General features: G+C 46.3%; 1 long non-coding RNA gene across 3 annotated transcripts; it reads right to left on the bottom strand.

The window, feature by feature from the left end:
- Window positions 1-12,845: 12,845 nt before the first annotated feature.
- On the bottom strand, window positions 12,846-26,329 carry LOC310694054. Of its 3 annotated transcripts, none has more exons than XR_014519500.1 (3): window positions 25,940-26,329; window positions 24,162-24,253; window positions 12,846-13,306 (listed from the first exon to the last, which is right to left on the bottom strand). It is a non-coding gene; the product is annotated as an uncharacterized lncRNA (long non-coding RNA). The 3 variants fall into 3 exon arrangements; XR_014519501.1 differs by lacking the exon at window positions 25,940-26,329 and adding an exon at window positions 25,109-25,479; XR_014519502.1 differs by lacking the exon at window positions 25,940-26,329 and adding an exon at window positions 24,327-24,466.
- Window positions 26,330-27,357: the final 1,028 nt, after the last annotated feature.

Genomic DNA, 27,357 nt, shown 5'->3' with positions numbered 1-27,357 from the left:
AGTGTGATCCTGTCCTCTGGGGTGTTAGCCACCCCTCCCAGTTTGGTGTCATCTGCAAATTTGATCAGGATGCACTTGAGTCCATCATCCAAGTCGTTGATAAAGATGTTGAATAAGACCGGGCCCAAGACAGAACCCTGTGGCACCCCACTAGTCACTCTTCTAAACCTTGTAAAGGTTGTGTAGTTATTTATCTCCTTGGCTCTGGGGTCTCATAACTCCATACCCTCTGATATTTCTCTGATGAAAATTGGGAAATCCTAAGGAAAAGCAGGATGTTCCAAGATCAAATCAGAAACAGGCTGTCACTGGAAAATAGGGACACTTGGAGGGTATGAAATGTTGCTTTCTATATGTTGCCATATTTGCTAACATGTTGTTTTCTTAGGTTAAGTTATGAAATTCTTGTGATGGCTAATTTGAGAAGTGTTTCTGTTTTCTATCTTGTGAGTTGCTTTGAGCAGCAAGAGGCTCCAGGGGTGTGTGAGCTTTCCCAGGGTTTGGTTTCCTTGGAGCGAAGGTCAGCGAACACTGTGGGACAGGTGTTCTGTGGGACAGATGGTTTCTGTGAGGTGTGTGTGTGGTTGCTCACAAAGATAACAACCAGGACTCCGGCCTGTCTTTTACAGGTTTTATTGGGTGCAAAAACTATGGACAGTGCAGAAGTCCAAAGTCCATCTCTGCCTTAATCACTAGCAGATTCTATTGTTCTTCTCAGTGAAAGGGGAGAGGGAAAGGCCTTCCATTAGCTACCTCCATGTAGCTCTTGCAACCTCACTCATTCTTTGGGGCAATGATGGGAACTTAAGTGGCGAGTTGCCCCCTTGACAAAGGAACCAGTTTACCCTTACTGGATACAGGATCACAGGCTGGGAAGGATATCATCCAGACTGACACCCAAAAAAACCCCATAACATTATGAATGATGAATGAATGAATGAATGAATCCTGATAGTGAAAGGTGGATGAGAAGAAAGAATGGTAATAAATAATGCCCTGACTGGCTCTTTATAAGCTTCTGCCGGTGGGTCTGCTCTCAGCTAAAGTGAGGAGGACCACGATTTATAACTTAATCCCCTCTTGCAGCTAAGACAGAAAGGAAGCAAGGCTACAACTGCTGCCATTTTGACCTGAAAGAGTAAGGATTACTGCTGCTGTGTGTACACATGTTTTAAAATTATGAGCCACTGTTTTCACAAAATGCAAAGCAGTCCTAGTGGCCACAGGGAGCTCTAGGGCTCCATATTAAATTCCCTGCTTGCCCCCCACCATGCCCATCAAAACCCTTCAAAAGGAAAAGAAATCCAGGTTGTTTCCCCATCCTTAAAACAAAGCAACCACCGTTCTTTCATTATTGCAGATTTCTGTGTGACAAAACTAAAGACAGGTTAAATTATCTTAAATGCAACAATCACATTATTTATGTTAATTGTCATTCTTTTGTAACAGGAGGAAAAATTAACCTTGCACTGAAAATAACTAAAGCTCTATGAGAAAGGATTTGCTGGGGGCTCCTTTTGGGGAGTGACAGGCAGGTATAATGAGTGCATGTCTGTGAAGCAGAGATGGGGAAGGAGAGAAGATGGATGGTGCTGGATCATGGTAGTTTGGGGCATTTTGTCAGTCTATTGTGGGTGCAGGCTGAAATCATAAGAAGGGACCCAGAAGATGGCCTCAGGTTCATGGGGCCCTCCCCTTTCAAGCTGCGCCCATCAGCCCATTCACACATTATGCAGAGACCAGGAGGTTGACCTGGGCCAGGTAGACACACCCAGCAGGGCAGGTGCTACCAAGTCTGGGACCCTGGAGTGGGGGTGGGGAGCCCGATATGGGAGCCAGGAAGCTCAGGTTCATCACTTTCACCTTTTCAGCCTTGACAGGAAGCAGCCCCATCCCACTCTCTAGGAAGAAAGAGAGGTAGGGGCTGGTCCCCTTTGAGGTTGGGGAGTCTGAATGAAGGGTGGGGTGGCAAACTGCTTGAACTACTAAAGCAAAAGAAGGGCAAGAGGATGTGGGGGGAGAGGAGGGGGCTAGCAATTGCAGGGGTGGGGTGGGACTGGTTACATTAAAAAGTTTTTAAAGCTGCTGGCCTTGTTGGCTGTTGGCAAAGTGTTGCATGAGATGCAAGTGAAGGAAGGGGGAAGATAAGAAGAGGGGGCTGAAAATAGGGTTGCAAAGGGGGCTGCGAAATAGGAAGGGGTAGTTGCTTCAAAACTGGAGGGCAGGTAAAAAGGATGGTTAGTAGTTGAAAGGTGGGAAGGTCCAGGGGGTAACCTTGGGGGGTTGTAGGATATTGGCAGTGGGGGTTGGTGGGCATAGGCGCCGACTCCATGGGGCCTGAGAGGGCCCGAGCCCCCTCAAAAATTCATTTGGGGGGGCTCAGCCCCCCCAATAATCTCGGGCGGCGGTGGGCGCGTCCGCGGCTTTTATAGGGCGCCCGGCGCGCACCAGCTCAATAACGGGCACCGGCGTGGCGGGGGGCGCCGGGCCGGGGGAGGGGGGCGGCCGGCCTGTCTCCTTGGCAACCCCATTGAGCAGCGCCGGCTCCCCCGAGAGGGCCATCCCCCCCGCGCCGCCGATCGCCAACACCGCCGACGCTGTGGCTGCCCGAGCCCGAGCCCGACCCGGAGCCCGAGCCTGAGCCCAAGCCCGTCAGTCAGTCAGTCAGGAAGGAAGGAAGGAAGGAAGGAGAAATGGGGAGGGAGACGAGGGAGGAAAATTGCGCGCAGGGTGAAGAAAGGAGAAGGGCGAACGAGACGAGCTTCCAACCCAAAAAAGGGCTGGAAGACTGGGAGGATGAAGGATCGGGAAAGAAAGCGACGCCTTCCCCGCCCGCGACGTCGCCCGCTTGTCATTGGCAGCGCAGCGGGCGCCCAGAGGGGCTGGGCACCGGCGCAGGGCCGCTCCACAGCCGCGGAGGACAGCTGCGCGGCTAGCAAGGTGCGCCGCGTAGAGCGCGGCCCTTGTGTGGCCCGGTGGCCAGGCAAGCTCGGGCGGGGACCCCCATGCGAATCTAAGACGGGAGAAGAGGACAGAGCAAAGGGGGTCCCAACCTCCGGCTCTGAGACTTCCCTGCGCCCCAGAAAAGCGAAAGGATTTTCTCTTCTTCTTTTTTTATAAATATTTTATTAAGTTTTCAAATACAAAGTTAGAAACATACACTGAAGAAAAAAGTAAAAGAACAAGAAAAAGAAAAAAAGAAAAAGAAGAAAAGAAAACCAACCATTCAACACATTTTTTATATAACTAACTGGACTTCCTCGCATCTCCCTTACCCTGCATTCTTTATAATAAAGATATCAGCAAATTATTACCTTGTTTCGTACCTTATTTTGTACTTTTCAAATACTATACCTCTAAATTTAACATACTTTTCATCAGTTACTTATATCTTAAATTAAACATAGTATTACCTTAGATTTTGACCTTTTCTTACTTAAAATATAATTTCCTGTTTCCCAAATCTAATTGCTGAAGCTATAGTTTCCGAATCGTGTAAATTTTTAACATTCATACAACTTATATTGTTTTTGTAAATAGTCCTTAAATTTTTTCCAGTCCTCTTCCGTTGTTTCTTCTCCCAAATCTCGGATTCTGCCAGTCATTTCAGCCAGTTCCATGTAGTCCATCAATTGCGTCTGCCACTCTTCCAGTGTGGGCAAATCTTGTGTCTTCCAATATTTTGCGATAAGTATTCTTGCTGCTGTAGTTGCATACATAAAGAAAGTTCTATCCTTCTTTAACACTTTCTGGCCAACAATGCCCAAGAGGAAGGCCTCTGGTTTCTTGGGAAAGGTATACTTAAATACCTTTTTTAACTCATTATAGATCATTTCCCAGAAGGCCTTCACTTTTGGACAAGTCCACCAGAGGTGAAAGAATGTCCCTTCAGCCTCCTTACATTTCCAACATTTATTATCAGACAGGTGATATATTTTTGCAAGCTTGACTGGGGTCATGTACCACCTATAAATCATTTTCATAATATTTTCCTTCAAGGCATTACATGCCGTGAATTTCATTCCGGTGGTCCATAACCTTTCCCAGTCCTCAAACATGATGTTATACCCAATATCCTGAGCCCATTTTATCATGGCTGATTTGACTGTCTCATCCTGAGTGATTTTCTCTTCAACCTGCCCTCCATCCTCTTGCAGAAAACTCTTTGCCTGCCCTGCCCGTATCTCGTTTTTGCTTTTTAATTCCACACACGCACCCTTCGGACTTCGTGGCAATCGGGCGCACGGGTGCGTTTCCTAAGAGAGTGAGGACCCCCGCCTCCTCCCCACCTGCTCCCTCGCCAGCCAGCCAGCCGCGCGCCCTAGCCGGAGAGCCCCGGCCGTCCCCGTCGCGCAATCGGCTGGATCTCCCTTCAGCAGGCCGTGCTCACAACTCGGCCCAGGGACCCCCAGCAGCGGATCTCCGGCTCAGCTGAAGAATCCGGCAACAAGCCCCCTCCTCCCCAATCGCTCCGCCGAAATACGCTCCAAAACCCCCCAGATAGGCCGCCGGCCGCCAAGTCTCGTGGCGCCCTGAGCGAGGGTCTCTCCCCAACACCGCCACCTCGAACTGCGTTCTCCTGGCTACCCGAGTGAACCAGCGGCAATATTTTTTATAAGTCGGCGCCCCTGTTGGTGGGAAACACAAGCAGGTTTGGCACCCCCTAGAAATCTATATCTCTGTCTCTGTCTCCATCTCCCAACTGAAGAGAGCCATTCACACATTTGATAGAGTGAGCTCTATCCCTTGGAAGCAACCGATAGCCTTTGGATGTTTTTAGTGGCAGCAAACTGCCATGCCCAACCCGGTGGTAGTTTTTAAAATCAAGGGAGCAGCCGCAGACAGATTAGGGGGGGGGAGCCTCCCTTGGTGTCGTCTCTTTTCAACCACTTATCCAGTGAAATCACTCTTTGGTGAAGGAGTGAATCATCATCATTCTTGACTTCCACTGTTTTCTAAGGCGGTGGATCAAGGACACCAAAACCCAGATGAAATGTCCCCATCTTCTCCACATTCGTAGATTTTTTAACATTTCTGTAACCTGCCCTGGACCTAATGGGGAGCTGAACCGCCAAAAAAGTCTCCCTTCCCCAACCTGGTGCCCTCACCCCCAGCCTGCATTGCTTTCTGAGGCTGGGTGAGGGGAAACAGCCCTGCTGTGGAAGGTGGGTGGGACCTGCCGCCCAGAACACCTGGAAGGCGGCGGGTGGAAATGGGCTCTGCGAAGCTGCTTTCCAGTGATTCCAGGAAAGCAGCAGAATTTGAAATCACACGTTGTCAGGTGGGTGACATCCAGGCTGCTGAACTCCCCCCCCCCCGCTTCTCTTCTTTCATTTCTGCCCCCCTCCTGAGCAAAGCTGGTCACCAGCCGATGCTCTGCTTTCTCCTTGTGATTTCCTCTGATTCGCAACTCAAACAAGGCGGCATGAATAATGGAGTGGGCTCCCTTCTTCTCTTCTTGCCTTCAGATCCTCAGAGGATGAGTGAGGGCTCTTGTCTGCCTCATTAGTGGCTGTTCAGCCATTTGATTTTTGTAACAATGAGGCTCTCTTGCCAGAATTTTCATACCTATTTGCGTCACGGAGTCAACACCGAGTCGGGTTTTTTCCTGGATCCCCATGAAATTTTAATGGCGTAATCTGCATACTTCTATATTTCAGTGCCGCTCGCTCGCTCGCCTGCCTCGCTTCGCCTTCCCGACAAAAAACGGGGGGATAACGACCACGAAGACCCACCGACTGCACGGCAGCGAGACCCCATCAAAGGGCCCATTAATAACAAATGAGCTGATTGGGGTTGTAATGAATAGGAATTGCCTCCAGCATTTGGTGTTTTCAGAGAGCCCCAGATGGAGACAGAGAGGAGAGAGAAATCCAAAATTGTCGGTGCCCAATTAGGGAGAACTTGTTCATTATTAGTAATCATGGCTTGTCGTGCGGACGGGAAAGGAGAGCAGCCGGTGAGCTGCACTGTTGCTCGGGTGCAGCAGCAGCAGCAGCAGCCCCATTTCAGAGAGAGAGGAGGGGCAGCCTCGGAGCGTGTCCTTGGCAGGGAGGGGAGCCAGGGACCCATCTAGGGCAGCGTCCTGTTCTCGCAGATGCCCCAGTGGGAAACCCACAAGCAGGATGCCGCCGGCACAAGAAGCTCCCCCACTCTGCAGAAAGTGGGGTCCAGGGATGTCTCTTATGCCCTGACCCTGAAGAGTCCATCATCTCCTAAGAGCACCTTGTCATGATTTCTGTTCACCCTGCCTAGAGGACGTTCTGGTGGGTGGCTGGCTGTCCCTCCCAAAAAGTATGAAACTGCAAAAATGCCCAAACCAAAGGGACACCAAAGTGGATCATTGCAATACCTGTAGGACCTTTGGGGCCCATCTCATCCAGCTTCATCGCTTCATCTTCTCACAGTAGCCAACCAGGCAGCCACTCTCCCCGCTTGAGCTCCCCAGCAACATGTGTGCAGAGACCTGCAACCTCTGAGCACCCAGCCACATGGTCGTTTGTCCTGTGACTTCTAGAATTTTATGTTGATCTTTTTAATTTAATTTAATTTAATTTAATTTAATTTAATTTAATTTATGCTTTATTGAAAATAAAGAAAATATTACCAACAAGCATATATATAGTAGAAACAAAAATACAAAAAAAGTTAACAACATTTGTTCTCTATACATTCTTTTTAATTTCCCAGCGACTTCCCGCCACTGATATCTGTGTGTTCCCACTCATCTTGGAAGAGTCCTGGCTCCTTTTGTATATGTCTAATGATTGTCTGATTCTCAGGGTTACTGGTTCTCCAATTTTCTGACTCTGTGCCACAAATGGGCAGGGCTGAAGAGGGAGACAACACAAAAAGTGGGCTATTGATTATAGGAACGGGAATGGGATTTCAGGGACCTTCCCCCAAGTAAAATCTGAGCAAAAATCACAAGTCAGAACACCCAGCTCCAGACCAAACTGAAAAAGGGCAAAGAAGTACGGACTCAAGGGAAAGTGTGTCTGAGCCCTGGCAGTGGATAGATAGCAACCATGACTGCTGCTGCTGCTGTTTTTAAATTTATTACAAATCCTTTGCCAGCAGTTCCCAGGACAGGTTATAACAATTAAAATTCAGAATTAAAAACATTTGAAACATATGGATTCACAAGAATAGGGATAGTTCCTGAAAAAACACATCTCAGGTGCCAAACACCAGAGGAAAGAGGTGCATCTTCAGCATTTGCCAAAAGTTGTATAGTGAAGAATCCAGATGCACTTCTGTGGACAGGGAATTCTACTTGCTTTGGGGCTGCTGCAGAGAAGGCTATGCCCCTAAAGAAGAACCTGCCCTCTCCCAGGCCATCAACCCCCCAACTTCTGAGGGAGCAGAAACTACCAGGAGGCTCTCCATTTGTGAGATGCTCTCCTCTGGGATATTCACCTCCTGGCTTCTTCGTTGCATACCTTTAGGTGCCAGGAGGCGAAAACATTCCTCTTCTCCCAGGCCTTTGGCTAATTAAACAATCTTAAACTTTTGGTGGGGGTATTGTTTTTGTTTGTTATTCTGCCATGTGTAGGGTTGCCATATTTCCTCTTTTCCCCAGACATGTCCTCTTTTTCAAGACTAAAATTTCTGTCCGGGCAGATTTTTAAAATTTGGTAAAATGTCTGGGGTTTTTTGTTTGGTTTTTTTGTTTACAGTAACCCAAGAAAAATTTCTAGTGCATTAGACTCAGATCTAAGGTACCCGGCTAAGCTAGTCTGCAGCAGAGAATCACAACAGGGCAGCATCTTAAACTAGCTGTATACTGTATAAATCCCTTCTCTTGTGGCTGAACTAAAAGAACACTGGCTCAGCTACAAGATCTTGGAGAAAGAGTCGGGAAGGGCAGGAGTTAACATCCCCCTGCCCTTAAGAAGAGTCCATATTTACATGTTAAAACAGTTTAATAAATTGTTCTGTGCACACTTATGCTCACAAAGAAGCGAACATGAGCCCAAATAGTTTCATGTTGCAAGTGAGGGCAATACGTGATATTATTATTTCAGACCCTCCGAGTGTTCCTATTTTCCAGGGACGTCCCTGATTTAGAAAAGCCGTCCCGGTTTCTGATTTGATCCTGGAATGTCCGACTTTTCCTTACAATGTCCCTATTTTCATTGGAGAAATGTTGGAGGGTATGAATTTATCCAAGTCCTGAGCCATCTGAAGGCAATCCTCTATAGGGAAGTTTTTAAAAAATGCTTAATGTTTTATTATGTTTTTATATATGTTGGTAGCTACCCTGAGTGGCTGGGGTAACCCAGTAAGATGTGTGGAGTATAAATAGTAAAATTATCATTACGGAATGGGACGTCCCTATTTTCATTGGAGGGTGTGTTATTTTGTTTTTGAAAGTTACGAACATTGCTACTAGCAATATATCACAGCTTCTATAACCTACATATAGTAGGGATATTTAAAATGAGAGTCGTCAGAGCAATCCATAGTTAAAAGTAGAAGTCAACAAATGTGTCCTCTTTTTTGCTCTTCAAAATATGGCAACCCTGTGTGTGGGGTGTATAGCTAGAGCCATCAAGTCCAACATTACCTGTTTGCTAGAATGTGGCCCCACACAGGGAGGGGTTCCTGCCATACCTATTGGAAGCTACTTCCCCCGAGTGTGACCAGGTCGATGGGCAGGACCCAAGTAAAGCCCAAATACAAGGGCTGGGCACACAGCCACCTCTCTTTGATGCCACACCTCCCTTGCTCCTTCTTGATCCCAGTGTGCACATGCAGCCTCATCCGTAAGAAAGGATGTAGGGCACAAGTTCTCAGTCTGAGACTTAGCTCAGAAATCACTTCTCTACATGATCCTGTAACTGCAACTTAAGCCTGCCTTCAGTTTGCTGCTGAATGTGAACTGTGAGTAAACCTTATCCTTATTTGAAGAATACTGTTTTGTGTTATTAATATTTTAAGAGGGAAATAAAGTGGAAATGACTAGGAAGAATCCAGTCTGCACAAAGGGCGATTGTTTACCTAATTAATATATCCTCTCCTATCTTCCTGGTGGCGCTGTGGTCTAAACCACCCAGCCTCGTGGGCTTGCCGATCAGAAGGTCGGTGTGCTTTTGGTGCATTTCCCAGAACTCCACCTAACCCACCCAAGCTGTTCACCTTAGCACAGCTTCATTAGTGTCAGATTCAGTTCTGTTTGTGTTCACCCCCGGGACGCTGTCTTTACCCCATGCCTGCTCTCTGCGTCCTTGTGACATTACCTTACAGCACAATCCTAAACATGTCCCACTGAATTAATGGGACGCGGGAGGCACTGTGGGTTAAACCACAGAGCCTAGGACTTGCCAATCAGAAGGTCGCCAGCTCGAATCCCTGCGACGGGGTGAGCTCCCGTTGTTGGGTCCCTGCTCCTGCCAACCTAGCAGTTCGAAAGCACGTCAAAGTGCAAGTAAGATAAATAGGTACCGCTCCAGTGGGAAGCTAAACGGTATTTCCGTGCACTGCTCTGGTTTCTCCAGAAGCGGCTTAATCATGCTGGCCACATGACCCGGAAAAACTCTGCGGACAAATGTCGGCTCCCTTGGCCTATAGAGCGAGATGAGCGCCACAACCCCAGAGTCATTCGCGACTGGACTTAACGGTCAGGGGTCCCTTTACCTTTACCTCCTATCTTCCTAAACATTCCTACATCATGTGTTTTGATGATAGAGATGATAGATGATAGATAGACAGATGATAGATATAGATGATAGATAGATTAGATATAGATAGATGATAGATAGATAGGTGATAGATAGATAGATAGATAGATAGATAGATAGATAGATAGATGATAGATAGATAGATAGATAGATAGATAGATAGATAGATAGATAGATATAGATAGATGATAGATAGATATAGATAGATGATAGATAGATAGATAGATAGATAGGATAGATAGATAGATAGATAGATAGATAGATAGATAGATAGATAGATAGATAGAGATAGATAGATAGATAGATAGATAGATAGATGATAGATAGATAGATAGATAGATAGATAGATAGATAGATAGATGATAGATACATAGCTACATAGCTACATAGCTACATAGATGATAGGAAACCACCCTGTGATCCTCAGATGAAGAGTAGTACAGGTATAGAAATGGTTTTGTGAAATTGACTTTGTTTGTCTGAATCATTAGTTCTTTGGCATGCTTACTCAAGAGTAAGTCCCACTGAACTCATCCTGGGGCCTCCTTCTGGCTGCACTGCTAAAATTTTATTCCCATCCACCTCTACCCCCATGGGCATACAAAGAACATGGGATACAAATTAAACCTTCATTTTGAACCTTCAAATAAAGAATCTCTGGCAGGGTTGAAATATATTTTTCCTTGTAGTCAAGGATTAAAAACAAAGCTGCGTGGTACAGCACACTTTGACTTTATATTTTATAGCAAGCCAGCTTCAGTTGCTGCCTTTTCTTGGGAAGGATGTGTAGCTCAGTTGGTTAGAGCATGGTGGTGATAACGCCAAACTTGCAAGTTCGATCTCCGTCTGGGACAGCTGCATATTTTTGCATTGCAGGGGGTTGGACTAGATGATCCTCAGGGCCCTTTCCAACTCTGCAGTTCTCTGATTCAATGACGGGGGTGAGCGTTAGAAAGTGCTGCAGTGGAGCAACACTGCAAGGTTGCTCTGGGGAAGGGAAATGGAGTGGGAAGGGGAAGCAGGTGAGGGATCTCCACCAGATAACTAAGTGCAGGTAAAAGGTGCCTGGCAAGTGTTGGGTGTCATTACTGACACTCTGGAGTTATAAACGTGCTGACAAGGAGGCGAGCTGGCCTTGTCAAGGGTGGGGAACATCTGCAAAGGCATCATTTTTAAGGAAACTTTGGCTGAGCTTTAAAATATAAGGGCCGATTGAAGAAGGAAACCAAGGAAGTCACAGCAGTAGCTGCTGCCAAGAGGAGACTGAGAAGATCCAAACCGAAGGGAAGGAAAGAGCCCACATGCCTGCCAGGGATGTTGCTCCTTCATCCCAGGATCACAGGGGTCTCTTTCTCCTTAGCCCCCAAACCCTTCCCCACCCTCCGCGTAACAAAAGGGATTTCGGTGTCTCTACCAACATTGCAGAGGGCTGTCTGGCTAAGCTGAGCAGATTCCTCAGGAAGACTTTGTTTGACCAAAGGTCGAGCAAAGCGTCTCCCTCAGAGGGAGCCTGTGAAGAACATGCTCCAAGGATTCCTTCTCAACTCATAGTGCAATCCTATGCATGCCTACTAAGAAGTCCCATTAGGTTCAGTGGGACTTGCTCACAGGTGGGCACATATAGGATTGTGGTCTCATCAAGGTCTGTGCCACCCTGAAGTAGGGTACAGCTTGGCTCACTTGCTTGAGCCATGCTAAGAAATTAAAGCCAGCTAAAACATCATGCTGTTCTCCTTATTGCCATGAAATGTTACCTTGGAATTAGCCCTGGGTTAACTCAGCACTGGCACAACTCCCAGGGAACCTTCCTGGAAAGTTCCTATTTATCTTCGGTTGTCCATACCCCTCTTCTCTTTTAGGGGTTAATAAACCCAGCTGTGCTGTGCATAAATCTCTGAAACCGAGAGCCACTTGGCAGGGGGGCTACAATTATTATTGACCTGCTTTTCATCCAAAGGTCCCAGGGCAGGTTACAACAATTAAAATGCAGTGTTAAAAACAGTTTAAAACACTTTACAATCACAGAAGGCAGGTCCTAAAAATATACTTCTCAATCATTTAAAGCCCACACAAAAAGGCACATCTTCAGCATTCACCAGAAGCTGAATATTGAAGGAGCTACGCAGATGCACCTCAGTGGGGAGGAGTTCCGCAGCTCAGGGGCTGCTGCAGAGAAGGCTCTCTCCCGGGCTACCAGCAGCCCCGAACTCCTGAGGGATGGCCCCTTCCACCGATCCCAGCGCCCGAGAGGGTGGGTAGGGGTGTTGTTGTAGGAACACAGGCCCTCCTTGTTCTAAGGGGCCGTGGGCTCCGTCTGGGAAGGCTGTTTGGCAGACAAGTGCCCAGGCGCCCAAGACACGTGATGCCACTCTCCCCACCTCCGCCTGCTCTGTTCCCGTGTCGCTCCCCCCTTGCCTCCCCCCACTCACGCCTTTCCCAGGCAAATGAAATATGGTCCTTCAATCTGAAACACTGAATGTATCCCTTTGTTTTTAACCTTATCCCACCTTGTTCATAAATTGTCCCCATTTAAAACTCTCCTGGCATCTTGTGACATCCAGCACTAATAAATTTGGGCGAGGGAACATAAATGTCACATGTCATGAATATTGACAGGACCCTAAAAGTAAATTTGGAAAGGGTTCAGGAAACATAAATTAGGACAAATCACATCCACTTTGTGTTGGGAAAAGGGGCACCAAACATGGAAAGCGGGAGTCCCAAGTCCAAGAGGCGCCTTCCAGGAAGCATGAGCTGCCAGGAGGAACCATTGCCACTGCCTTCATTTCCAGGAGGTCAAGAAACAAATCTCCCCAGCCCAGAGGCAGAACCAAGGAGACTCCCCAGCCAGGCAGGCAGCTGCCCCTGCTGATGGGATGGGCTCCTCTGAGGCGGAGGGGCTGCTGCAGGCATGGCCGGCATTGAAGTGTCCGGCTGCGTCTGTTTGCTTTTTATGAAGCACCTGCCTCAAAATGTGATGTGCACATGTGACGAACAGGTGTCTGAAAACAGGTGCACAAAGCAGGTACCCTCAGCAAAGAGATGGGATTGACCACTGCCCCTTGGTTTGGGGTTTGGTTTTTTTAAAAAAATACTGTTTTTATTTATTTTCAAGTTACAGAAGATAAATTCTGAGAAAACAATTGTTACAACGGTAAACAACAAATAACTTGTTCTGATAAAATTACACTTTTGTCATTCCATGAAGTAGAAAGGCTTGGAGAAGAAGCCTTAGTAACTCTGCCCAAATATTCAGCTGGGAAGCCCACCTGCCTGATGCCTAACAGAGCGGTAACTGGGGTGCCTCATCCTTGGGTAGGTTGAAAGGCTGTCAGTGTTTTTCCGCCTCCTGCCTCACGTCTGTGAAGCCAGCACAGCTGGGTTTCAGCCACTGGGTGAGCAACGCCAGCAGTGGGCTTAAAACAAAGCAAAACTGCAAGCAGCCTTGAACCAGTGGACACGCAGACAAACCTCCCCAGCTGCAGGAGGTGCCTGGACATGAGGAGCTCCCTCGGCTGCTGGGATGGGTGCTCCCGGTCCTCCTTTGTGGACCATGGGTGCTGTGCCTGTGCAGCTACTTGCGCTTCTTCCGGGATGCACAGATTGCTTCTCTCCCACAATTCCTGTTTATAAGGGAACAAGTTCAGTTAAAATCAGCTTCAAAATTTAGATTTTGTATGTGTGATTCCCAAAGCAACCAGTAGACCACACTAGCCAATCAACTAATACTTTCAATTTTAAGGCATGATTTAGCTTTTTACAAATATTTTGCAATATTTTTGCCATCTCATCTCCTCAATCCACCCTCCCTAAAAAACCAGCAGCAGATAAATTGATAAAGGAAACAGAATGTTGCTGCACCACTTGGAAGATAAATTCTTCTTTTGCAGGAAACGGCACTCCTAGCCTTTACTCCTGGTGAGGGGATGTCAGGGGTGTGCGAGGGAAAATTTCTTGTGGTTGTTATTTAAATACTCATTTTCAGGACTTTTTCCAGCTGGAACTCAGTTCCAGCACCTCTCAAGTGAGGGCCGTGGCCATTCTAAGAGAAGAAGCCTTCATGGTGAGTTCTGGCACCTCTTTTTCTATCCAATCCAAATAACCTTATTGTTCTAGCCATTGGCCATGACAAATTTGAATCAGAAATAAATACAAGCAAAAGGGGTGTTGCACCACAAATAACGGTCTCTCTTTAGATCTCAGTCTCTCTCTTACAGTTCACTGTTATTGTCCAGGGTTTTCTCTCTGATCTTTTGTCCACCAAAGCAAAAAGGGCGACTTTAGGAGTCACTGAAGCGTTGACATCGGTAAGAAGTCATAGGACCTTCTCTGCCAGGGAGAGACATCTTTCCTGTATGGATGGTGAGATGAGAAATTGCCTCCTGGGTCCAAGGTATAGTGGGCAATGTAGTAAAGAGTGCAAGATGTCTTCCCCCTCTGGTCAGGGCTGTAGCTGGGGGGTGGGGAGGAAGGCCCCTGCCAGGGGCGCAGGTGAGGAGGGGGAGTAAACGTGGCTTTAAAAATGCCCATAAATATGTCTGTAAATAAAAAAATTGATTACTGCCTCATAAGAAAAGGTTTTTAATAGTGGGTCTTTATATGATATGCGGGTGCCCTGTTTTCCCCTATTTTTCGTGGCTAGGGGGCGCAATCTGGACCAGGGGGGCAAGATCACCTGCCTGCAGTTGTCCACATATAGAGTCTGTCTTCATACGGTACCCTGTTATATTGTCCGTCTAGGATGGCAGACAGCATAGCTTGAAAACACAGCTCAGCAAAAGCAAATCTTAGTGAGGCAGGCTGGAGATTCAACAGGTAAATGGGTCTAAAATGGACCGTTTTTAGAAGGACCTGTTTTTCTAGAAATAGCGCTGCTCATTTTGTTTCCTTATCTTTGTGAAATTGTGTTTGTTTAGTTTTTCATTCATTCAGTTTATACTTGTTTTGCTCTTCCCATTTGTTGTCATTCTCTTTTCTTTTTTAAAACAATCGTGTCAGATAATTAGGGGCATTTGGGTAAAAGTGGGGGGAGGCAGATGCCAGAGCACCCACCCACATCAAATATGCTCTCTGAGTCTGACACCCACCCACACTCACAATGCAAAGGGGAGCAGGCCCCACGGGCCCCTCGGAGCCCCCCCCTGCAGCCTGCACCTCTGGGGGGCACCTCTGGTCCAGACTTGCACTGATGCCGAGGCAAACCCCTCCCCCGCCCAGTGAAGACCAATCAGTCCCCCAACACTAATCATTAAGCAATCCACTTCACAAAGGGTGATGGCATAGCCACTGGAACAATCCTTCAGCAAGCTGCAAAAAATATCCAGGGAATCCCCTGCATTAATTTTGAAAAGGCGTTTTAAATGTGTTATAACACGGTGACACCAGAGGGCACTGTAGAGCCCCTTCTTTCAGCAACATGATTCCCCATTATGAGGTTTACGATGTGTTTTCCTAAAACATTTTTTGATGTGTCTAGAATCTAGATCCAGCCAAGGTCTCACTTTAAAAAACTGACAGGGAATTTCCCAACTCTAAAAGTTGTTGTTCTGCCTTTTCCCCATACAGGGACTCAAGGTGGCTTACATAAATTAAAACCTCACAGATAAAAACATAGAGAGAGCCAGTGTGATGTAGTGGTTAGAGAGACAAACTACGAAACCAGGGTTGAAATCCCCACTGCCTCTCAGCCTGTGGGTGGTTGTGGGGATTCAGTAAGGAGGGGGAGACCCACATGTGCCGCCTTGAGCCCTTGGAGAAAAAGGGGGGGTATAAATGCAATCAAGCAATCAATCAACTTTAAATGATGATCGTTACAAAGCAATTAAACTGTAAAAGAATTAAAACAAAATGAAGAACAAATCTATTAAAATAGCACAGCACTATTAAAAGCCCTTCCCTAAAAAAAAGAAAAAAAGAGCACATAAGAGGGAAAGTGTGTTATTTCCATGTCACTCCTGCATGTCTGCTTAGACCCTTCTTACAGAAACCTGAGGTTTGTGTGCGTGTGCATTTGTGCAGAGTCCCAAGGTAGCTGCCTCTGTGTTTTCCAGCTGATTTGGGTAGAAACTGCCTCCTTGACTCTCAAGAGCTGCCTGTGAATACTGAGCATGGAACAGCTCAGATTATCGCAAGCTGATGTCAGAGCAAAAGGATTATCTGCCCAGTGATGGATAGAGCAGGACTGATAACAAAGCCAGCCAGCAACTCAGGAAGCATCTCCTGACGATGCCACCAAGGGGAAAGTCAAGATTATGCTGGCTGAGAGATGATCAGAACAATGGATTATAATCACTTTTGCAATCAATCTGTCCTCCTCTACCTCGGATGGCTTTTTGATTGATTGATTGATTGATTGATTGATTGATTGATTGATAAATAGGTGTGGCGCTCTGGGCTCAGGCCAAGCACGGAAAGGTGCTTTTCTGCAAGGGTGCTGAGCCGCTCCACATCCAATGCCTCTGCCCCCCCCCCGCCCTTCTGCCACCAGCTCTTGAGCTCAGAGTGTGGAACAGGCCCTCCCCTCGCTGTGTTTCATGCATACAAACATGTCAGTCTGCTTCCGCCAAGACTCAGCATGGCAGGCTACATACGTGCCTGTCTGTTAACAGCATGTTAGTCTGAAGGGCTGTTAAGACATCCGGCATGTCAGCAGCTGCATCTCAGGGAAGGCTTTTGCCTCAGCAAGTGGGGGGGGGGGGGAGAAGCGGCTGTTTCTGAAGGCCAGAAAGAGATTGTTTTGTTCCTCTAGTTCCTCTAGTTCCTGGCAAAAGTCTCCTCCTTTAACAGTTGAATGGCTGACCAGCAGAAAAATGAAGGCTTCTTTCATTTTTTCCCCTCGAGGTGCAGGCAGAGCATTATCAGAAAGAATAGAATGCTACCAATTTAATATTAAATGCCGAATGTTTCCCTTAGATCCCTCTGGGGGGGGGGATGCTTCACATCCATATATTTTTTTTATCTTCAGGTAGAAGGGACTGCTTATTTACTCTGGTTGGGGCTATCCAATAGTAAAAGGTTCTTAGGCAGTTTATAACAAATGTTTAAACCATCAAATATACCAATGAAATCATACACTGTTTGGTTTCAAAATGCATTTGTTGTTTCCTTTGCTGTAAGCCACTTTGAGCACATTTTTTTCGTGGAAAAGTGGCATACAAACACAGAATGAAACCACTGAGAGAGAGTAAAACATCAACAAATATCTACAATCCGTGCTTTTTCTCTGGGGGGGGGGATGCAGGGGTACACATACCCCTAAACATTTTCTGAAACTAAATTTGGCCTCATTGAGGGTCAGTATTTCAATATGAATAGGAAAATGAGAGCACCCCTAAACATTTTTGTTGGGGGGAAAAGCACTGTCTGTAATCATTAATGGTTAAGATTGGGAGATTTAAAGCTTGGGGGAATCCAAAGGTCTTCTTCATGTGAAGTTGACGAGATGGCCATGTAGGTCCCTGGGGAGCCCCTCTTTGGGTCAGGGAGGGCATTCCACGACTGGGGCACCACCACCAAAAAGTCCCTCTCTCCAGGAACTGCCACCACATCCCTCTGCTAGACCTCAGGTGAAGTTCTTGAGGCCAGGTAGGTACAGGTGAGAGGAGACATCTGCCTTCCCCATTCATTCGTTCATTCTCCACATGCCCCACTCTCCTGAAGTGAATGGGGAAGGAATTGTCATTGGCACATGTGTTTATGGGGTGCCCCACACATGCAAAGAACCTCTGGGGATCCGTCAGTCACTGAGTTACGAGGGTCTGCCAGTGCCACACTTAGTTGGGGGGGGATTAAGCCGGACAACAAAGTGTGGGCTCTGCATGGCATGCTCCTCCTCTTCAAGAGCTGGCCCTCCTAAGGAATACTCCGTTCCATTCCCCCTCTCCAGAGTTTTCTGTCCTAGAATCATAGAATCATAGAGTTGGAAGAGACCACAAGGGCCATCAAGTCCAACCCCCTGCCAAGCAGGAAACACCATCAGAGCACTCCTGACATATGGTTGTCAAGCCTCTGCTTAAAGACCTCCAAAGGAGGAGACTCCACCACACTCCTTGGCAGCAAATTCCACTGTCGAACAGCTCTAACTGACAGGAAGTTCTTCCTAATGTTTAGGTGGAATCTTCTTTCTTGTAGTTTGCATCCATTGCTCCGTGTCCGCTTCTCTGGAGCAGCAGAAAACAACCTTTCTCCCTCTTCTATGTGACATCCTTTTATATATTTGAACATGGCTATCATAGATCCAGAGCTGATGAAGCGGCTGGGCCAAAGCCAAAAGGTCGCTCAGTTGTGGATATGCCTGGAAGCGAAAGGAAAGTCCAATGCTGTAAAGAAAAATATTGCATAGGAACCTGGAATGTAAGAACCATGAACCTGGGTAAGTTGGATGTGGTCAAAAATGAGATGGCAAGAATAAATATTGACATCCTGGGCATCAGTGAGCTAAAATGGACGGGAATGGGCGAATTCAGTTCGGATGACTATCATATCTACTACTGTGGGCAAGAAACCCGTAAGAGAAATGGAGTGGCCCTCATAGTCAACAAAAGAGTGGCGAAAGCTGTACTGGGATGCAGTCTCAAAAATGATAGAATGATCTCGATACGAATCCAAGGCAGACCTTTTAACATTACAGTAATCCAAGTTTATGCACCAACTACTGGTGCTGAAGAAACTGAAATTGACCAATTCTATGAAGACTTACAAGACCTTATAGAAGTGACACCAAAGAAGGATGTTCTGCTCATTATAGGGGATTGGAATGCTAAAGTAGGGAATCAAGAGATAAAAGGAACAACTGGCAAGTTTGGCCTTGGAGATCAAAACGAAGCAGGGCAAAGGCTAAGAGAGTTCTGTCAAGAGAACAAGCTGGTCATCACAAACACTCTTTTCCAACAACACAAGAGACGACTCTACACATGGACATCCCCAGATGGGCAACATCGAAATCAGATTGATTATATTCTCTGCAGCCAAAGATGGAGAAGCTCTATACAGTCAGCAAAAACAAGACCTGGAGCTGACTGTGGCTCAGATCATCAGCTCCTTATAGCAAAATTCAAGCTTAAACTGAAGAAAGTAGGAAAAACCACTGGACAGGCAAGATACCATCTAAACCAAATCCCTTATGAATACACAGTGGAAGTGAGGAACAGGTTTAAGGATTTAGATTTGCTGGACAGAGTGCCTGAAGAACTATGGGTGGAGACTCGCAACATTATACAGGAGGCAGCAACTAAAACCATCCCAATGAAAAAGAAATGCAAGAAAGCAAAGTGGCTGTCCAACGAGGCCTTACAAATAGCGGGGGAGAGAAGGCAAGCAAAATGCGAAGGTGATAGTGAAAGATACAGGAAATTGAATGCAGATTTCCAAAGAATAGCAAGGAGAGACAAGAAGGCCTTCTTAAACGAGCAATGCAAAGAAATAGAGGAAAGCAACAGAATGGGAAGAACCAGAGATCTGTTCAAGAAAATCGGAAATATGAAAGGAACATTTCGTACAAAGATTACCATAATAAAGGACAAAAGTGGTAAAGATCTAACTGAAACAGAAGACATCAAGAAGAGGTGGCAAGAATACACAGAGGAATTATACCAGAAAGATATGGATGTCTCGTACACCCCAGGTAGTGTGGTTGCTGACCTTGAGCCAGACATCCTGGAGAGTGAAGTCAAATGGGCCTTAGAAAGCACTGCAAATAACAAGGCCAGTGGAAGTGATGGTATTCCAGCTGAACTGTTTAAAATTTTAAAAGATGATGCTGTTAAGGTGCTACACTCAATATGCCAGTAAGTTTGGAAAACTCAGCAGTGGCCGGAGGATTGGAGAAGATCAGTCTACATCCCAATCCCAAAGAAAGGCAGTGCCAAAGAATGCTCCAACTACCGCACAATTTCACTCATTTCACATGCTAGCAAGGTTATGCTTAAAATTCTACAAGGAAGGCTCAAGCAGTATGTGGACCGAGAACTCCCAGAAGTGCAAGCTGGATTTAGAAGAGGCAGAGGAACCAGAGACCAAATTGCAAACATGCGATGGATTATGGAGAAAGCTAGAGAGTTCCAGAAAGACATCTACTTCTGCTTCATTGACTATGCAAAAGCCTTTGACTGTGTTGACCACAGCAAACTATGGCAAGTTCTTAAAGAAATGGGAGTGCCTGATCACCTCATCTGTCTCCTGCGAAATCTCTATGTGGGACAAGAAGCTACAGTTAGAACTGGATATGGAACAACTGATTGGTTCAAAATTGGGAAAGGAGTATGACAAGGCTGTATATTGTCTCCCTGCTTATTTAACTTATATGCAGAATTCATCATGCGAAAGGCTGGGCTGGATGAATCCCAAGCCGGAATTAAGATTGCCGGAAGAAATATCAACAACCTCAGATATGCAGATGACACAACCTTGATGGCAGAAAGTGAAAAGGAATTAAAGAACCTTTTAATGAGGGTGAAAGAGGAGAGCGCAAAATATGGTCTGAAGCTCAACATCAAAAAAACGAAGATCATGGCCACTGGGCCCATCACCTCATGGCAAATAGATGGGGAAGAAATGGAGGCAGTGAGAGATTTTACTTTCTTGGGCTCCATGATCAGTGCAGATGGTGACAGCAGTCACGAAATTAAAAGACGCCTGCTCCTTGGGAGAAAGGCGATGGCAAACCTAGACAACATCTTAAAAAGCAGAGACATCACCTTGCCAACAAAGGTCCGTATAGTAAAAGCCATGGTTTTCCCAGTAGTGTTGTATGGAAGTGAGAGCTGGACCATAAAGAAGGCTGATCGCCGAAGAATTGATGCTTTTGAATTATGGTGCTGGAGGAGACTCTTGAGAGTCCCATGGACTGCAAGAAGATCAAACCTCTCCATTCTGAAGGAAATCAGCCCTGAGCGCTCACTGGAAGGACAGATCGTGAAGCTGAGGCTCCAATACTTTGGCCACCTCATGAGAAGAGAAGACTCCCTGGAAAAGACCCTGATGTTGGGAAAGATGGAGGGCACAAGGAGAAGGGGACGACAGAGAATGAGATGGTTGGATGGTGTTCTTGAAGCTACTAGCATGAGTTTGATCAAACTGCGGGAGGCAGTAGAGGACAGAAGTGCCTGGCGTGCTCTGGTCCATGGGGTCACGAAGAGTCGGACACGACTAAACGACTAAACAACAACAAAATCATATCACCCCTTAACCTCCTCTTCTCCAGGCTAAACATGCCCAGCTCCCTTAACCGTTCCTCATAAGGCATCATTTCCAGGCCTTTGACCATTTTGGTTGCCCTCCTCTGGACACGTTCCAGTTTGTCAGTGTCCTTCTTGAACTGTGGTGCCCAGAACTGGACACAGTACTCCAGGTGAGGTCTGGCCAGAGCAGAATACAGTGGCACTATTACTTCCCTTGATCTAGATGCTATACTCCTATTGATGCAGCCCAGAATTGCATTGGCTTTTTTAGCTGCCGCGTCACACTGTTGGCTCATGTCAAGTTTGTGGTCAACCAAGACTCCTAGATCCCACCCCCAGTCCATAAGCACTAAGTGGACACTTGTAGCACCCTGCTTGTGGTTAACGCTTAGCTGGAATGAAATATTCAACGCAGCAATAGAGAAATTAAAATAATAATTTATTTGTCAGACAAATAAATGATAGGCACAGTGGTATATGGTTACCAAAAGCTCTGCCCACTCCAGCCCTGATGGCCAGCACTTATATTTCCTCAGCCCAGCCCCCTTGCTCCTCCTTTAGCTGCCTCTGTCCAATCAGCCTGGTTGAAATTCCCATTGGCTGTTTGCTAGAACCAATCATAAAAGATACACCCACTTCCTATTACCTTTTATGGGAGACAAAGAATTATATTTCCTTCTATCCATAAATGGCAGACAAGTAGCCATATATCTTACATTTGCCTCGACAAAGCACCTGAATTACCAGATCACCTTTTGCCCTGTTGCCCCTGCACTCCAAAACAAATGGCTAAAACAGATGGCTTATGGTTTTAAATTCTATCTAAACAGAGATCTTGGGTTCACCTTCTCACACACCATCAATGAAATAAGAATCTAACACAAGAATCTAACATTTCTTACTTTCTAAATCCTTTGCATAATTACATTAAGCCAACAAATTTCATACATAACATAGATAGCTTTTTAGAAGAAAAGGCCTTTTCAAAGTAAAAAGGAACTCAGTAAAAACAGCTTCAAAAAGAAGCCTCTTCAGTTTACAACTCCCTTTCCCAGCCAGCTGCTTTTCCCATTAGCTCTTGCCCTTTAACTTTAGGAAAATATGGCTCGAGTCTGATGGGAGGCACATGGTATTATTTTCTGTTAAACAATAAATCTTACTATTTACCAACTCTTAATTAGTGTTTTTGAAGCTTGATTGAATTCTGTAATATGTAGGGTCAATATAACCTTTGCTCCCAGCCTGTATTTCCCTTTTACAACTTTGAGAAACTTGTCTCCTGGTACTGCTATAAATCAGGGGGGCCCTTTCCAGGAGAGCAGGAAGATAAACAACTGCCAAAGTACTTAGCCAGCTGCTTTATGCCTGGCATGAAACATACAAACATTTGCAAATATATCTTTAAGCTCATTTTAAAATACAGGCTTTGATCAGATGCCTCACACCGAGTATGCTCAGCCCTCATTGGGTTTTCTTTAGTGGACTCTGTCCCCCTCCCCTGTTGCCATTGTTCTCTTAAACATTTCTTTCTGGGGTGGAGGCATTTTCCAGACCTTGGGATTCCCCTGAGCCTGCTCAGACTTCCCCCTCTTTGTCCCAGGACGGAGAGGTTTGAGCTCCATCTGGACCAGCTCAGTTTGCTCTTTGCCTAGACACCCTTGAGTTAGCTTGGTTCACTGTGTGACCATCTCTTCCTGGCAGAGAGGTTGCTCCAGCCTTGCCACTTGGCCAAAGAAGGGAGGCCGCCAGTCATGAGTTTACTGCTTGTGGGCTGAGAGGCTAAGGAGGCCGTCTCGCCTCTCTATGTTCTGTGTTTTAAGCAGGGCCATCAACCATCTGAAGAGTCCTCAGCTGACCATCTGCCTTTGCTGCATAAATCAAGGAATTAACTCCTATTGCCAAACTCTCGGTATATTGAGAATCAATGTCTCAACAGGGACTCTATACTGGCAGGCTCTGTTGTTGGCATCCGCCTGTCTCAAGAGACAATGGAGTGTGACTCCACTGCTTTAGCAGCATGGAGCTGAGCTGCCCAGGGCGCAAGCCTGGCTAGGGCCCATGTGCTTTCCTTTGGGAAAGCAGAGCAAAATGTCTGGCACCAGCTCAGATTTGCACACACATATCCCAAGTGGCTGCGACTGCCTCTTCTGCACTTTACATTCAAAGCAGTTTCATACAACTTTAAATGGTCATGGCTTCCCCCCAAAAATCCCGGGAAGTGTAGTTGTTCAGAGTGGTGTAACTGTCAATCCCTCTTTTCAGGGAATTCTGGGAACTGTAGTTCTGCGAGGAGAATAGGGGGTCTCCTAACAAGTCTCGGCACTCTTAACAAACTATGCTTCTCAGGAGTCTTTGGGGGGTGTTTGACGTGCTCCCGTAGCACTTTAGGTGCAGGTGAGTGGAGCTAAAGCTTGACGTGAGATGGGAAGCCCAGAGGCCTGCGATGCTGCTTCAGTCCCGGATTCTGCCACACCAGGTCACTGAGGGATTGTTAGAATTTTGCATACCATTCTCTTAATCATAAATATTTACCACTTATGACATGCAACGCTGGGGCCATCATCTGCAAAAGTCTGTAGTAAAATCCTCTAATAAATTACCAGGGGCGTATGCAAACGCGGGTGATTTATAGAGTGGCGTTTGTCTTTAATAATGTTTTGTCTTAGATTTTGTCCTAATTATAAATCATTTGCAAAGACAGCTTAAAATATAAGCAAATCTTACATCGCATTCTTATTATCTACTTTATATCTCAGAACGCAAGATTTACTGGGGCGCATTCTGGGAATTAAGCAAACTCAGAAACTAAGTAATAGAGAAACACAGCAAAAATTATAGTTTTGTCATAAAAGTTTGATTGATCAATGATTATTGTAAAACTGTGGTAACTACGCAGATGCCAGCATAAATCTGCAGTGGGACACGATTTATTACACAAAATACTATATTTCCCCCAATTTTGACCATCGCATTAATATGGGCCTGACAGATTTACTGTGGTTTTAGCTTAATTAACTCTATTTGACTATATGTACCCTTATAATGCATGTTTCCCAAGGTGTTTGGCTTACAGAGGCTGCTCCCCCTTTTTGATTGTAGTTAAAGAAATATTTAATCCTTGCTATAATTCTAAGCCTTTTTTTCCCTTTTGGCCTCAGAGGGAGCTGCATATTTGTGCTGTGTTTTTTCAGGGTGGGGAGCAGGCGCAGAGGCAGGAAGGGAACAGGAAGCAGGTAGATCCTGCAGTTTTGTATTAGACAAGAAGGACACCCTTCTTCTGCCCACAGCTGACTGCACACACCTCAGAGGAGCAGTTCTCTCAGGGTCTTGGGGGCAGCCATCTTTCTTCCTCCCTGCCTCCAGGAAGGGGCTACAGCCTGAGGACTTTCTGTCCTGTAAGCAGATGATAGATAGATAGATAGATAGATAGATAGATAGATAGATAGATAGATAGATAGATAGATACTGGATGCTCTGAGCAGATTAAAAATGTTTAGAAAAATAGAGGAGAAGGAAGGCAGCCCTAAATGTGCCTGTGGGTCTCTTCTAAACCCGCAGTCCCGTGTCTGCAGACCTGCTGAGCCGACCAAGCCATTTCCTTTGTGAAGGTGTAAGGCCGCAGCTGACCAGTGAAGTACAGCCATTTATACTGGAAAGAGGCTACCTTGTTGCCATAGAGACAAATGGGGGGGACCCCTTCACCTGACTGGAAGCAACATCACCTGGTAAGGTGTATAGGTACATACATACATACATACATACATATGTATGTATGTATGTAATTTTATTTTATTTTTATGCCGCCCTTCGACAGTCAAAACCATGTTCAAGGCGGTTTGCAATATAGAAAAAATAGGAACTACAACATAACAAAAGTAGTCATTTATTAAACATTAAAAACAAAACGATTTGCACATAACTCACAACAAAATCTAAACTAAAGATACAAAAAACCAGCAGCAACAACCCCCCCCCCCAAGAGCTCAGGTAGAAGAAGAAGAGCCAGCGCCCCAAGTGCAGGCACTGCCTGAGTTTTGGGGTGCGGGGGCTCCATGCCAGGGGGAAAGAGGCATGTTTTGCTGTGTGCTGGACTCATGAGCTGTGACTAAGGCTCCCCTGCAACCCTGATGGGGAGGCGAGATCTGCTGGGAGTGTGGGTGTTGTAAGTTCCTCCATCATATGCTCAGGTTGTATATTGTGTCTATAAATGAAGCCGTATCTCCTCAAGACACCACGGTCACCACTGACCTCAGTTCCAAAGAAACAGAACCCTGAGTAAGAGCTGGAACTTCTGAGTCTCTCACCGCTCTGAGATTGGGGAAAACAAGTGCATTTTGTCTGCAATATATGTAAAAGTGTGTGGATGAAAGCAGAACCAGAACCGGACGGAGAGAGGCTGACCGGCTCTTCCCTGAGCAGGTGGAGATGCAGCATGGTCACGTGTCTTGTGTCACAAGCTCCACGAAAGCATTTTCCCTGGGAGAAGGGCTCATAATTGTTCTGCCTTCTATTGTTGCCTCCTTGTCTAGAACCGTCTCGCGTGTGCTGCATCTCCCGGCCGAGATTCTGTGTCACCGGTTTGGAAAGTTTTGAAGGCTTATGGCAGCCCCGTTCTCTTTGCCAGTTTAGGCTGTCCCAGCCGGGTGGGTCAGCTTCATGGCCTGACCAGGCTGCCCTTAAGCACACTCCAACAAGTCAGGATGCTCAGATAATAATAATAATAATATAAAATAAAACTGCTTATAATTGTGACAGTAACTCACTAGGCCCAAGCTGACATGCCTCTAATTGCTGCTAAAATTGTCACTGTCTTCTAAAGTGCAAATTATCACCCGAAATGACAGGAATAATGAATGAGTAACTCTGATGTAATGCAACAATTAGCCCTTAAAGACACTGTCTAATATGCTAATGCTGAACACCCACTCCTCATTATTAAGTGGCTGATAATTATTTAATTATCTATCTGCCAGGATGATTTACGTGGTTTGTTTAGCTGCAGATGCAGGGCAGCCCCATTCCCCGTCTGGGGTCAGGGCTGGCTGTCCCTTCCATTGGGCAGCATGTCCGATTCCTCACCTTGTGTCCAGCTGCCTGGCACTCTCCCTAATCGCTGGTGTCAAGCGAGCCTGCAGAAAAGTAGCCGGGCTCTACCTGGGCGCCCAGGGCCCCCGCTGCGTCCGAGCTGGAGGCACGTCAGAGGTGGCAAGGCCTCTCCTTTGTATTCCGTGCTGTCAGGGAGATGTCCCTCTCTTGGACGGGTGAATCCCAGGAAGTTCCAGGCAGCCGCAGCTGCAGCCCAGCCACTGGGCTGTTTCCAGGCTGGTGTTCTGAAGCTCAGAAAGCCTCGTTGCACTCGGGATGTTTCCTTCTCTTGATACTCCCGCCACCGCCTGCCTCGTATCACGAGCAGAGTCAAGAATGATGGTGGCAGCGTTGGCAGCTATGGCTTCCCTTCCCAACACCCTGAAATTACCGTATTTTTCACTCTATAACATGCACCCGACCATAACATGCACATAGTTTTTAGAGGAGGAAAATCCGTAGGCATGCCACCCGTAGGCATTCCCTCCATAACACGCACAGACATTTCCCCTTACTTTCTAGGAGGAAAAAAGTGAGTGTTATGGTGCAAAAAATACGGTAATTCATGCCAGGCAGGGGGAGTGGTAGTTACACTGGCGGGGGCAGAGTTGCAACCAGGACACCACACACACAAAAACCCAACATCCAGATTCTGCACTGAGGCCAAATCTGAATTCTGTGTGACCTTGTGTATATTTCAAGGCCTGAGCTAGGGATGCCATACGTCCTGATTTTCCAGGACATGTCCTGGAATTCACCTCTGGAAATGGTGTCCTGGGTTATTTTTTGAAAAATGGGAAAATGTCCTGGAAAACCAGCAAATCATGCCAGAAATGCCTTTAAAAAGCTCTAAAACTCAAAAATTCTTGTAGCTTTTACCAAAATCTGGTGGTTTCCTTTTTCAAAAGCTCATCAGTTTTGGGGTCTTCTTTAAAAAAAAGTTCAACAACTTTTAGGGTGTCCTGAACTCTGGCAACCCAAGCTGTGTCCTGCCACTTTCTTCAGGGAATGGCCTGCTTTGGCTAGCAAAGGGAAAACCTCAAATTCACCAGCTATATACAGTGGTGCCCCGCAAGACGAATGCCTCGCAAGATGAAAAACTCGCTAGACGAAAGGGTTTTCCGTTTTTGCGTTGCTTCGCTAGACGAATTTCCCTATGGGCTTGCTTCGCAAGACGAAAACGTCTTGCGCTTTTTTAAAAAAGCCGCTTGAAGAGGCGCAGTTGCGACAGACCATGCTTCGCAAGACGAAAAACATTGCAAGACGAAAAGACTCGCGGAACGAATTCTTTTCGTCTTGCGAGGCACCACTGTAGTACATTCAAGCGTGCAGCTCTGTGTCCACAAGGGCTAGAAGCTGCTCTTGGGATTTAAACGAAAGCAGAGATTACAGGAAGATGGTTGCGGAGTCTA

This window comes from Podarcis liolepis, assembly GCF_965112155.1.
Source record: "Podarcis liolepis genome assembly, chromosome: 15".
Taxonomy (NCBI): Eukaryota; Metazoa; Chordata; class Lepidosauria; order Squamata; family Lacertidae; genus Podarcis; species Podarcis liolepis.
Note: the sequence above shows the minus strand (reverse complement) of the source record. Positions and strands in the feature narration are given on the sequence as shown.